This window comes from Protopterus annectens, chromosome 14.part0 (assembly GCF_019279795.1).
Source record: "Protopterus annectens isolate FY-2018-M chromosome 14.part0, PAN1.0, whole genome shotgun sequence".
Classification (NCBI taxonomy): Eukaryota; Metazoa; Chordata; order Ceratodontiformes; family Protopteridae; genus Protopterus; species Protopterus annectens.
The window spans coordinates 1,054,438,650-1,054,453,646 of NC_056748.1; positions in this window are offsets into that span (position 1 = coordinate 1,054,438,650).

The following is a 14,997-nucleotide window of genomic DNA, read 5'->3' on the forward strand; positions in this document are numbered from 1 at the left end:
TGTTTTCTCATCCTTTGTTCAAGCAATTTCTTAGAGGGGCAAAGAATATAAGACCCCCACGAAGAGCTCCTACTCCTGCTTGGGATCTCAATTTTGTGTTGGAGAAACTCACTCTACAACCTTTTGAGCCTGCAGCTACTGCTGAATTGAAATATTTATCATGGAAGACTGCTTTTTTGTTGGCTATTACCTCTGCAAGAAGGGTTTCTGAGTTGCAGGCCCTTATGGCGGTTGAGCCTTTCTTAATTTTCCATAAGGATAGGGTATCTTTACGTACTAATCCTTCCTTTATGCCTAAAGTGGTTTCTAGTGTGGCTTTAAACCAAACTATTCATTTGCCAACTTTTCATGCCAACCCCCAAAATAAAGGGGAAAAGATTTTGCACACTTTAGATGTACACAGGCAGTTGCGTTATTATTTGGACAGAACTAAAGGGTTCAGGCAGTCTCAGCAGTTATTTGTTTCTTTTGCTTTGAGTTCTCAGGGCAAGCCTGTGTCAAAACAAACTATTTCTAAGTGGATTGGGTTTTGCATTGCTTTCTGTTATTCCCATCATGGCAAGGAAATTCCAGCTGGGATTAGGCCTCATTCCACTAGGGCTACTGCCACTTGACAGCTTTTTGAGGGGTGGCAACTAAGGATATTTTGGAGGCAGCTACTTGGAGTTCAGTGCATACTTTCTCTAGGCATTATCACCTGCCACTTTACTCTAAATCCAGGGCTGGTTTTGCCACTGCTGTTTTGCAGGGCATTTTGGCAGCTCCTGCTTCCTTATAGTTTGGCCATCCTCCCTTACCTCTGCTTTGGGATTCTACCCAAGTGTAAGGACTGCAGCAATGTGAGATGAAGAACATAGTACAGTTTTGTACCTACCATAAATGTAGATGTTCAAGATCCACATTGCTGCAGTCCAATTACCCTCCCTCCTTCGCCTCTGTAGTTAGAGGCGGTTGTGTGGGTTGGGTTGTAAATAGGATGTATATTGTATATATTGTACATATTTTTAGTGCTAGGATGGTTGGTTGTTGGTTTGCTGTCTTTTGGTTTTGGCCTTTATTTCTAGGGTCTTCTGACATCTGGGGCAAGAAAAGACTGAGGATATGACGTCGGTCATGCGCATTTGTACCCTGACGTCCTGATGTCAGTCAAATGCGCCTTGACTGACGTCAGCCTTATACTTTGATATTCGGGCCGACCGAGGACAGCGGACTACCCAAGTGTAAGGACTGCAGCAATGTGGATCTTCGAACATCTACATTTATGGTAGGTACAAAACTGTACTTTTTCCCTGGGAAAAAATCACTGTACTTTGTGTTCGTTATTGTGCAGTTTCGGACTTTTGGGTTCAATATTACATCGTTCAAACTTATACAAGTTCGACGATGTGATATAGACCACACCAGGGGCACCAGTATCCTAGACCTGGTCATTACCAACATGGGCAACTGATGCTCAACACCAGAGGTCAGCTCCTCATTGGACAGATACGACCATAAGCTGATCATCCTAGACATCCACATCCTGCCCCTCCCCCCACTAATGTTTGTCTGTTTGTGTCTTTCGGCTTTTCCCGGTTAGGGGTCGCCACAGTGGAACTCCAGTCCGCTAATGATTGGCAGTAGATTTTTACGTACTGGCATGCCGGGCCTAACGTACAACCTTCAATGAAGGAACGCCCATTCATGTATGTCACCACACAGAAGACGCTCTAACTGAGAATCAAACGGGCAACGTCTAACTGTGAGAAGACAACGATACCGCAGCACCATCACTGCAGTACCCCTCCCCCCATTATAACCACCATAAAAAAATCTTCTCCAGAGCCAACTTTCTGCTTCTCAAGACAGAAGTGGCAAACATCATGACACCCATGCAGATGGAAAGTAAAAGTACGACCGCTGAATCTTACACCAATGCACTGTATGAACACATACATGAGTCGTGCCATCCCAGATAGAACCAAGACGCTCTCCTCCAAAAAATGAAGCCAATCTGTTGGTCCCCTGACATAAGCAAACTCTACAAAAAAAGGAAGAAACTGTTGCAAAAAAGAGTAAAATCCCAAGCTTGGAAAATCTCCCTTGTCGGCCTCAGTAAGTAGCTGAGATCCCTCATAAGATCCTCCAAAGCTAGTTGCAAAAACAAAATTGACACCGATTCTAAAAACAGCCACAAGGAATTCTATAGTTATGTCAAGAATCTCAATGGCAACACTCAGATCTGCTCTGAGTTACAGCACAATGGTACTAAATATACAGAACCAACTGACATTGCCAACACCCTGGTAGATAGGTTCAGTGCTAACTTCACCCCCTATCACCCTCTAAAGTGCCCATCTCAATACCAGAAGAATACCAAATTCCAGTAATCATGGCCACAGAGGTAAAAACCACACTCTCCAAAGCCAAGAATACAGCATCCATGGGATCAGACAACATCCCAGGCTGTGTTCTCCATGAACTACAAAATGAACTGGCATCCCACCTAAGGACCACATTAATTCATAGCCTCACTTCAGGCTTTGTGCCTACTGAATGGCGCACAGCTACAGTTATCCCACTCCACAAATGGGGATCGGCCATGGACCTACCACCCCATTAGCCTGACGAGCCTGATCTGCAAAGCCATGGAACGTATCATCATGGAACTTATAAACAAAGACATAGGTAACCTTCAAACTCTGGACCCCACCCAGTTTGGGTTTGTGAAAGGCAGATCATGTCTCCTAAACCTGATTGACTTCTTTGAAGCAGTCACCAGAGCCGTGGACGAGGGTAAAGTGGTTCACACAGCCTATCCAGACCTCGCCAAGGCATTTGACACCATCTCCCACTCTGGAATCATGGATAAACTCACTAAACTGGGCATAAATCCCTATGTCATGAAACGGGTTGCCAACTGGCTCACTGACAGAACCCACATCGAGAAAGTAGCCAACTCCAAATCTGATTCCAGACCAGTGACAAGTGGAGTACCACAGGGTTCAGTCCTGGGTCCACTCCTGTTTGGCATCTACTTCTCTGAAGTGCAGACCAACACAGAGGGTCTATGGCTAACAAAGTTCACAGATGCCTGGAAACTGAAAGCCATTATTGAATAACCAAATGATGTGGACATTCTACAAAAGGGCCTCACAGAGACAGATGCCTGGTGTCAATGCCATGACCTCAAGCTCAACACCAAAAAATGCATAGTCATCCCCTTTGGGAAAAAACCTGTGGGCATGAACTACGACATAGACGGTAGTCCACTCAACACTGAAAGTGTGATAAAAGACGTAGGGACACAGGTGGACAGTAGTCTCTCCTTTGATAACCACATCACCACAGTAGTCAGGAAATCCTTCTATATGGCACACCTCACCACAAAAGGTTTCTCATCCCGAAAAAAGGAGGTAATTGTTTCTCTCTACTCATCCTTCATTAGACCCATTATAGACTACAATGTCCTGTTTGGTATGTACCTCCCAAGACATTTACAACAACTGGAAAGGCCACAGAAATACCTCACGAAGAGGATCACTGGCCTCAAACAGATGATCTATGCAGACTGTCTCAAAAAACTCCAGCTCTACTCTGTCGCATATCGCCTACTCATAGGTGATCTCTGCCTAACATACAAAGCCATGTCAAACCCAAATCTGTTGGACATGCTACACTTACAGAAATCCCAATCCTTCTGAGCCACATGCTCCAAGGACCTAAACCTTGTCACCACAATAAACAAAACATGTTGGAGGGATAGGTTCCTGTCCCAGAGACTCCCCATACTTTGGAACAGACTGCCCCTTCATGTCAAGCAGAGCACCTCATTAGCCCTCTTTATGAAAAATCTTGACGATTGGATGGGGAATAGGAAATTCACCCTGGGCATCACTTCTGTGGCTCTGCTTTACAGGGGCACAGGAAAATAATTTTTGGGTGGTGTAAGCCAGGGAATCTTTATGGCTAGGCTTGTACAGGCCCTAGGGCCAATAGCCTAGTACCTACCTATGAACCTATGAGCTTTGTTTTATGCAGATGGGGAGTCTATTCCAGAGATGCAGTATCCTCTGCAAGATATATCTGACCTTCCAAACCATTCTGTTGATGTTGCAGAAAAGGTTTAGAGCTCTACAGTGAGCATTTGTGATGGCATTTGACTTACTGCTGTGCAGTTTATCCATCAGTATTGGGTCGGAGGATGCCTAGTATACAAGGAACAGGTTATCTCTTAGCAGTCTGTAGGATAATTAGTATAGTGACATGGCTTTGTGTCAGTCCATGTATCTTTGCATCCTTTTAAAGTATCTCTGTGAGCATTCCATTTGTTTCAAGTGTCTGGAGAGATAAATGCCAAATGGTGCATCATATTCAGTTACTGGCCTAATGAGGGCTGAGTAAAGATGGGCAGTAACATCCCTAGATCTAGACACAATCTCTTTGTTTATATACTTTATAATATAGAAGAACTTTCTTACAGCAAAACTTTCTTACTGGTCAAAAGTTAGTCACTGTCCACATAAGTTTCCAAATCTCAAATAACTGGGTCAGCTCTTAGGGGTGTATTGTCAATGTGGTAGTTTCCTGGGGTAGATGACTTCCCAAAGGATACACTAATGCATTTTTGGTATTTAGCTGTAATTCTAATTTTAGTTGTAATTCTAATTTTGGGTTAGCCACCAGGTGGTGTTGTGGGTGGTGGTGAGACCTACCTTCACCAGAGCAGACCATACCCAATCCATGAGCTAGGTGTTATTTGTTTTTTTGATTTATGTATTTTTCTGGAGGCTGAGTGGTGTAGTTCATGAGGAACTGAACTCTGCATTCACAGACATATGTTGGGATACCCAGCTAATGAACCTGTACCGCTCCACATTTTCATGGTTTTAAGAAATAAAAAAGTCTTATCATTTCAGTTAAGGAAAAGTAGTTGACTCTTGCATGGATTATGTATTCCCTGTCTGTGTGTTATCCCACTCTGCTTTTTAGTCAGTCTGTGTTCACTAACAGTTTTGAAATGCCAGCATGACAATAAATTCTCAAGGGATTAGGTACCTTATAGAAACAGAATAAAAGAAGTCCTGCCTTCAGAAAAGCACAACTGAATTACACAGTACAACAAATAACTATGCAAAACAAAAATAAATAAATAAAATCACAAATAAAAAGTGAAATAATCATAAAGTTCATCACATTCTTTTCACTGGTAGGAAGGAAACAGCAAAATTTTCAGACCTCACAAACACATAAAGAATGACTCATCTAAACCAAGCATAAAAGTCAAAACTAACTTAAAAAAATGAATAATGGGGGCGTGGCCAAGATGCCAGTCTGATTGCAGCAGAAATCCATAGCTCTGCTTAGATTTTAATATCCTGACAAGAAATATACTTTAATTTTTAGAAAAATCTAACTAAATGTATACTAAAAGTTATTAACATAGACCCTTTATTATTTTCTAAAAATTAATACATAGTTAAGAGAATTTCTTAGTTATGCCTGTGAAGACGTTTTCTACTGGAGATCTCAAGATGAGCAACTCGAAGAACCCACACCAGGAGAGAACTACATCTTATAATAATAGGCATCCAAGAATCGTGACTAAAAATGGACAAATTTGAAAACAAAATGGATATTATCAAACAAGAATACAGTAAGCAACTGGAACTTCTAAATGGAATAGTAAAAAAAAAAATCTGAACAGATTCTTGCCTTAGAGGAAACATTAACTGACCGAGATACTAGATTGACAGAAAATGAACATCACAATGATTTTTTTCTGAAACAAAACACCAGGCTGGTTGAGAACCTAGAAGACCTTGAAAGTAGATCAAGGAGGAATAATATAAGAATATATGGAATTCCAAAGAAAGAAGAGGGCGCTAACATGATTCAATTCCTCAATAAGTGGTTTTCATCAGCACTAAACATGCCTGAATCCCTCTCTTTTGGAATTGAGAGGGCTCATCGATCCCTGGAAAATCCAGCTTAAAGGACTTAGTGCAGAAATCAGCTTGGACTAATTCCCCTATCAAGATGGGTGAAAAAGTTATTCGTTTTGACAATGACTACACCTCTACAGTCATATTCAGAAGAAAGGAGTGTGTTCATCTAATTAAGTCCTTGAAAAAAGCCAGTATTAAAGCTCAAATTCCTTTTCCTGCAAGAATAAAAATTACCATGCCAGGAGAAGTGAAGATCTTTGATTCCCTTTGATTCCTTTTGATTCCCTTTGACTTAATACCAAAGTATATTTTTTCTAGTGGGTCAGTGGTAGGGTAACAAGGTTTTTCTGATTAGTGTTTCTAACTAGATGTTTTAGACTCTTTGTTTAGATAACTTTAAACATTAGTACAGTACATTAATGATGTTTTATAGATAGCTAAATCTAAGTTTTATATATATATATATATATATATATATATATATATATATATATATATATATATATGTTCCTTTTTTCTCTCTCTCTCTGGCCTGGTTAACTGGTGGGTAAATGACTGAAATTTTATAATATGATTTCTGATTTGAGGCAGCGGTTGTTACTTCTAAATAGCTGTTTTTATATGAAAGGGTTAATTTTTTCATGATGTTGATGTTTTGTGAGGAAACTGGTGGTCTGTGTGACTATTCTCATTGTGGAGATTCATGACATGCACTGACAAGGCCGCTTGGGTGTGTTTTTTTTTTTTTTTTTTTTGCTTTCTGTGAACTCTAAAATCTTCAAGAACTGAATTTCCCACAGAAAATGCTTTTTTCTTCACTAGAGGCAATGTCTGTTGTGCATGGGCATTTTAGATACTTTTTAACAAGTTTATGAAGCTGCAGCTTGAGGAGATAACAGTGATAACATCATATGACCTTTTAAACTTGTTAAATGATTATAGTTAGAATTCTTTTCTCTTGAAATTCTGTTATCCTTCACTAGATACTTTAAAGGGTAAATAATTAGTTCTGATAAAAGTTTTTAACTCATTTGAAAATGCCTATGTTCTCTTATAGATGCATACATTCTGTAGATTCAGTGACACTATTAGTAATTAAATGACATCAAGTGAACTAGGAGCTGCATTACAAAACTCATTATGCATATTAACATCAGACTTATGTTATATAACTAAACCTTTAGTAACTAAACAGAGGGTTGTGAGGCCCACCCCCCTTTTTTCCTCTCTCTTTATCTCTCACCCTTCCTAATGAAAGATGTCAACATAGATATTGTTAGTACATATGAGTAATATGTATAGAATTGCAAAATATAATAGTTAATTTGTAATAAGTGTTTTATATATATATATATATATATATATATATATATATATATATATATATATATATATATTCAACAGATCCTTACATGAAAAATGTTAGACAGATAACTGACAAAATGGTTACATTATCTGATGTTTCTTGAAAAGTCTTGGAAATAATGACAATCTTCTTAACCTTCAGCTTCTAATGTTTATGCATACTTTGATCTGATGTGTATTTCTGGTATATCTATATATTAGAGGTGCTATTATCATATGTGACATATTCATATAGCTTCAGATATATTGGACACTCTCATTCTAATGTATATTTCATGGATTCAGATTTCTTTAGTTGCTTTCATAATGCTCTTCTTTTTTGTTTTTATACTATATTCTAAGCAGAGATGGATAATTTGTGTTGTTTGGTATTGGAGAGGTGGTGGATGGATGGTTTAGTTAAGTTTTTAACTAAACCAGAAACTTTATGTTTCATATATATTTGTAAATAGTTTTGGGTTTTTGAAAGTAGTGCTTAATACATGTTATGCATCCATGATAAGTAAGTTTTCAGTAGATTTCAAGTCAATACGGAAGAAAGGTCTTTCATTTAGTAATAACATACACATTATAGTCAATGGCTTGTACGTGTTTATCATTAAATTTTAATGGTTTGAACAATAATGTTAAAAGAGCTGGTTTGCTTAAATATATCAAAATGGATAAAGCCCATATCATCTTTTTACAGGAAACATATCTATTAAAAAAGCTCTACAAAAATACTCATTCAATGGCTATACCATTCTGGCTGATTCATGTTTTAAGACTAAGAGAAGGGGCACTGTTATTCTATGGAAAAATACTTAGACTATGCCAAGAATTATAGATACAATTTCAGATAAAGATGGGATGCTAAGCATGGTTATTTTGGAAATCAATAGGAAGTATTATATTTTGTTTAATACATACTGAATACCAGGACTGAGTACTAAATATATTGACAAATATCTGGACCTGATTACTTTAAATGCAAAAGGGGAAATTATAGCAACAGGTGCTTTTAACTGCCTATTATCAGGCAATGATACTTCTAAAGATGGTAAAATAAAACTAACATCTCAAGCCAAGAAGTTAAATGACTTTACAAACCAGATGAACCTTAAAGATATATATGATCTAAGAGAACATGATTCCTTATTCTACACTCACTTTTCATATTGGTTTGGTACACAAACATTGATAAGGTCTTTGTATCAAATAATATATACTCTAAAATAATTGATGTATCTATAATGACTTGTCCACTTTTGGACCATAATGCTATAAACTTTACATTAACTACACATAGTTTAAGATTTAAGATTTCTACAGAGAATTCCTGCTTACATAATTATGTTAAATGACTTTAGGGAATGGATAATGAAAGAAATAGACATGTTTATGGAAACAAATGATAATGATGAAGTGACCGATACTATACTATGGGACAACTTTAAAGTTTATATATATGGTAGAATAAAATCTTGGTACCTTAAAAAAAGGAGAGAGTGGGACATAGAACTTTTAGACTTACAAGAAAACATATACAAGATAAAAATGGATGCAAAACCAAATAACAAAGTAGCACATAATGAAATTACTAAGTTAAATTAAAAATACTCAGAAGTGCTGAATCATAAGGTAGCCAACCTGTAAAAATTGAAATTACAGGCTTATGCTGTAAATCCCAAATATCTACATAAAATAGCAATAGGATAAAAAAAAATAAACAATCAAAATCTTTTTAATGAGATTAAATATAAAAGTGATGCTTCAGTTAAGAGTACATCTAACTTAATGGGCACATTAGAAGTGTTCAAAAACTACTATAAAGATATAAATAACACACACCACTTTTGGAGACAGATAATGTGATAAATGCTTTTATTCAAAAAATATAACTGCTAAGGTGTCAATACAACAAAATAACATATTAAATAAACAAATAACACTAACAGAAGTGAAAGAGCAAATAAAAAATGTAAAAGATAATAAAGCTCCAGGACTGGATGGAATAAATCCTGAACTATATAAGATTTTTCCTGAATATATAATAAAGAAAATGATGAGTGCCTTTACTGTGGTTAAGCAAAAATGTATAATACCCCCATCATGGAAATACTCAATTATCTCCCCTATATTAAAACAAGGTAAGGACTCCAAATCTTGTGATTCATATAGGCCAATTTTGTTACTAAACACTGATTATAAAATTTTCATGACAATATTAGCTAATATAATAAAGAAAACATTACCTAATCTAATACATACTGATCATACAGGGTTCATTCTTCATAGAAAAGTACAAGATAAGTACAGTCAGGAGGAGAAGGAAACCACACTCACTACAATTCCAGTCTCACATACACCTACCACGACAGCAAACCAAACACATAATCTCACAAAAACATACTCGGAGGCTCTAAATAAAGATCTGCCGAAGCAGCAGAGACCTCCAAAGCAGACACCCAAGCAGCCGCTGCCCCAGAACAAAACACGTGCAACACATATCTCACAAAGCCAGTGTGCCAAACAGTCACAGCTCGTAAGACTAAACAATACACCTGATACACTTGTAATAGGTGACTCTATCGTCAGGCACACTGACGTCCCGCTCACCAGGCTGAACAAGGAGAGGGTCACGGTGAGCAGCCTGTCAGGCGCTAGGATCCGCCACATAACACAAGCACTCAGGTCACTCCAAGGCAAGTACAAATATGACTCAGTCATTGTCCATGCTGGTGTGAATGACCTGAGACGTACCTCCCTGGACTACATGAAAAGAGACATAAAGGAGCTCTCTGAGCATGTAGCCCATGCCGGTATGACCCTGACCTTGAGTAGCATCTTACCCTCACCAAGAATGATGCCACAATATGAAGACAAGATGATCAATTTCAACAATTGGCTTAAGTACTGTTGTCATTCAAAGGGGATCCAATGCCTGTCAGCTTGGGATGATATGCTCGACAAGCCACGATGCTTCGCTAGGGACGGCTTGCACCTGTCACCCCCGGGCTTTCGGATATTGGCAAAGGCTCTTGCTACTCCCATAGTGCCTTTTTTAGACAAGGCTCAAAAGACAAACCCACCTCCATAGGTATCACAAGGGATAAGAAACTAAGAGTAATGCTACTCAACGCCAGAAGTCTAAACCTCAAGATGCACGCACTCAAAACTCTCCTTAGCATGGAGAACATCGATATCTGTGCAGTAACAGAAACCTGGTTCAGGGCTCCCGAGAGCACCCCATCACTACCAGGTTATACCTCATACCATGCTTTTCGGCCCCAAAACTTGGACCGAACCACAAAAGGAGGGGGAGTATCTATATTTAACAAAGATACCCACACCTCCAGGTTGGTGGCAAAGCACGAAGCATCAGAGACTATCCATGTGCAACTAACAGTGGGTAAAACTGCCTTCCAGTTTATAGCCTGCTACAGACCACCCTCCCAAACCCAGGAACCCCACTCGGCCTGTCTGGTGGACCCCAGCCATAAACAAACTATACAATAGAAGGAGGAAGCTACTAAATGATAGAGCAAAATCCCAAAAAGAGAAGGCATCACTGATCAGTATTAGCAAAAAAACTACGGGCACACATAAAATTGTCTAAGGCCAGCTTCGAGAGAAAAATTGCACAGGACACTAAGGATAATCACAAGGCTTTCTTTAGTTATGTTAGGAACCTGGGTGGTAATTCCCAGATATGCTCAGAATTAGTCCAAAATGACAAAAAATACACCGAACCCACAGACATTGCCAACATCCTAGCTGACAGGTTCAGCGCAAACTTCTCACCCCTCCCCACCAAAAGGGCAAATATCTATCCCAGCAGAGTGCTGCCCCCCTGACATCTCAGATGCTCAGGTAAGAGCCGCCCTCTCCAAACACAGCATCAATGGGACCAGATGGTGTCCCGGGCTGCGTCCTACATGAACTCCAAGAAGAGCTATACCCAAACATAAAACTACTGTTCAATCTCAGCCATACTACAGGATATGTGCCCAAAGAGTGGCGTACAGCAACAGTGGTCCCTCTCCATAAAGGTGGTGCCTCAATGGATCCTGGAAACTATCACCCCATAAGCCTGACTAGCTTGGTCTGCAAAGCTATGGAAAGGATCATCATGGACCTCATAAATAAAGATATTGGGGACCTACAAACACTGGATCCTACCCAGTTCAGCTTTGTTAAGGGCAGATCCTGCCTCTTAAACCTGGTTGATTTCTTTGAAACAGTCACCAAGGCCATTGACAAGGGGAAGGTGGTCCACACAGCCTATCTGGACCTCGCAAAAGCCTTCGATACAATACCCCACTCGGACATTATAGATAAGCTCACCAGCTTAAATATAAACCCCTATGTCACTAGATGGATTGCAAAGTGGCTCAAGGACAGAACCCACATGGTTAGAATTGCTGGAGCCATGTCAGACTCCAAACCAGTTACAAGTGGTGTCCCACAAGGCTCAGTCCTGGGACCTCTCTTGTTCGGTATATATTTCTCAGAGGTACAGGCCAACACGGAAGGACTGTGGCTGACCAAGTTCGCAGATGACTGCAAACTGGGCGCCATAATCAATTCTCCAGCCGACACAAGCATCTTCCAAAAGGGCCTCATAGAAACAGACAACTGGTGCCAGAGCCATGGCCTCAAGCTAAATGCCAAAAAGTGTATAGTCATCCCCTTTGGCAAAAACAAAGTGCCCACAAATTACCACATTGGTGGTAATCCATTAAGTATAGAAGAAGTAATTAGGGACCTGGGGACCCAAGTTGATAGCAATCTCTCATTTGACAGCCACGTGGCCAAAGTGGTTAGAAAATCATTTTATATAGCCCACCCAATCATGAAGGGATTCACATCTAGATCAGGGGAGGTCATCGTGCCTCTTTACTCATCCCTCATCAGGCCCATAATTTAGTACAATGCCCCTTTTGGGATGTACCTTACCAGACACCTGCAGCAACTGGAAATACCCCAAAAGTACCTCACCAAGAGGATCAAAGGGCTCAAACAGATGCCATATGCTGCCCGGTTAAAGAAACTCCAGCTCTACTCAGTGGCATACCGCCTGTTCAGAGGCGATCTGTGCCTGACGTATAAAGCCATGTCCAACCCGGAATTAATGGACATGCTGCACCTCAGAAAATCCAAATCCCATCGAGCTACGCGCTTGAGAGACTTGAACCTCAGCACTGAAATAAATAGGACATGCTGGAGGGACAGATTCATAACCCAGAGGCTCCCTTCACTCTGGAATAAAATCCCAGTCCAGGTTAGGCAGAGTCCCTCATTGACTCTCTTCAAGAGGAATCTTAATGAGTGGATGGGAGATCATAGGTTTACCCCGGGTATAACTTCTGTGTCACTGTTAGACAGAGGCACAGTATACTAACCTCGAAAAAGGGCATAGCAAAATAAATTTAAAATGGGTGGCGAAAGCCAAACACATTCTGGCTAGGCTTATAAATGCCCTAGGGCAGATAGCCTAGTATGAACCTATGAACCTATGAACCTAAGATAACATTATTAATTACTATCATTAATAGACATATCATGCAAATACAAAAAACAACTATTATCAGCCTAGTCACAGAAAAGGTTTTGATTCTATTAGTTGGTCTTATCTACAAAGAATTCTTATTGGTTTTGAATTCTCCTCAGATTTTGTCAACTTATTAATGAAAATTTATAATGGGGCACAGGCTTCTGTGCAAATTGGATCATGTCTATCCTCACCGCTAGAAATCCTCAAGGGAACTAGACAAGGTTGTCCTTTGTCACTATTATTGTTTGCTCTTTTAATTGAACCTTTTGCTACATATATCAGAAACAAGCAAAATATAAAAGGCTTTCAAATTAATAAGGACTGTTGTCCTAAGATGCAATTATTTGCCTATGATATCTTAACGTTGGGTGATATTGATGGTTCTTTGCATGATGTTATAAATACCTTAAGGAAGTCTGAAAGAATTTCAAGGCTTAAATTTAATCATAATAAATCCAAAACATTAATTAACAAAATGATCAACAAAAATCTAAGAGAGAATAGCCTGTTTAATTGGGAGAATGATGGATTTGGATTGAATATTTGGGTGTCAGTATAAAGAGTACATGGAAAGAGTCTGTTAAACTAAACTACAATAATATAATAGCCACCATTAGTGAACTAATCAAAAGATGGAATAAAATGTTCTTCACAATGGAGGATAGGCTGTCTTTAATTAAAATGATTATTTTGTTTTATATGCAGTCATTGATACTACTGCCTCCCAAAAACTTATTTAAAAAATTAGATTCCATGCTACTTACATTTTTATGGATCCCCTTAAAACCTAGGATTGCATATAAATGGCACAATAGAGCTTGGAACAGTAATGGGATAGTATTCCCTAGCTTAAATCTTTATTCCTTGACCTGTTAATAACAGCCTGCATTTAAATTGGAACCTGTGCACTGAGAGAGAGCCTTACAAGACTATCTGCAAATATATAGAGCTGAGTATATTTTTTCTGTATTATTCTGTATTATAGAGCTAAATTGTTGCTTAGATATCTCTTGTCTTACTGTTCTGCAAATATACAGAGATCAGTATATATTTTTCTGGCTTTATAATTTGCACTGTGATTCCTCACATCTCTGTTGAAACTGTCTTCCCCACCCCCCCTCCCTGTTCTTGGTTGTAGTTTAAATTTTGTGGCTTTTGCAGTTCCCGCCCCACTGTAGATTTGATCTAGGACACTCCCCCAGTCCCATCTCTTTACCGCATTCTACCTAATAAACCCTTTCTGCACTTGCTTTTAGTCCTTTTTAATTTAATTACATTTTTTCAAACTGTGTGTGGACTAATATTGCTACATACTCAAGTGTGCCAGCTTGCACTGCATGTGAATTGTTTTTACTACTATTTTTGCTACTTTTCTGAAAAAAAAATTGTAAGCCTTTTTCCTACCTTTCCTGTAATTAGTGTTCCAGAAACATATTTGCTGTATCCAGGACTGTTTGTAAGCTTCTGAGCCCTCCAAGCCTTACTGTGTTGGAGGGAAGCCTTCTAGCTTATCAGTGGGAGTGGTAAGCATTAGGTAACCTGTCTACCACATAAGGAGTGGTTCTGGCCCAGAATTTGTAGTTATTGGCCGTTTGGGCGGTCTTCCATCTCTCTCAACTTTCTGATTTGAAGACCTGCATTTGCACTTGTTTCTGTCCTGTATCCTGGGCCCATCTCATTTGCTCACTCAAAAAAAAAAAAATTATCTGCTTTTACTGTATTTGTGTTTCTTCCTACTTTATTTTGCTTTTGTGTCATCTTAATAGTACTCAATTGTATTTATTACTGCTTGGTGTAACTCATTCTAAGCCTTTTAGTTTAAGCACTTGGGCTTCAAACCAGTTGTTTTACATTAAGAAGGTTTGTGGTCTGCACTGTAGTGGCAGAACAGGTAGCTTACATCCTTCTAAGTTGGGAACTGCTGATTGAGGGCTCAGTGTCTGCTATTCTAAAATTTATTAATTCTGGTTTAGGCACTTGAGCTTCAGACCAGTCATTTTACATTAAGAGGGTTCGTGGTCTGCACTCTTGTGGGAGGAGAGGCTGGACTCTGCCCTTCTGAGCTGGGAATTTCTGGTTAAAGGCTTATAGTGCCTGCATATTTGAACTGCTTCTTACTGAAATTGGTACACCTTGTTTGCTATAGCATAGACTAGATCCAGGCCTGCT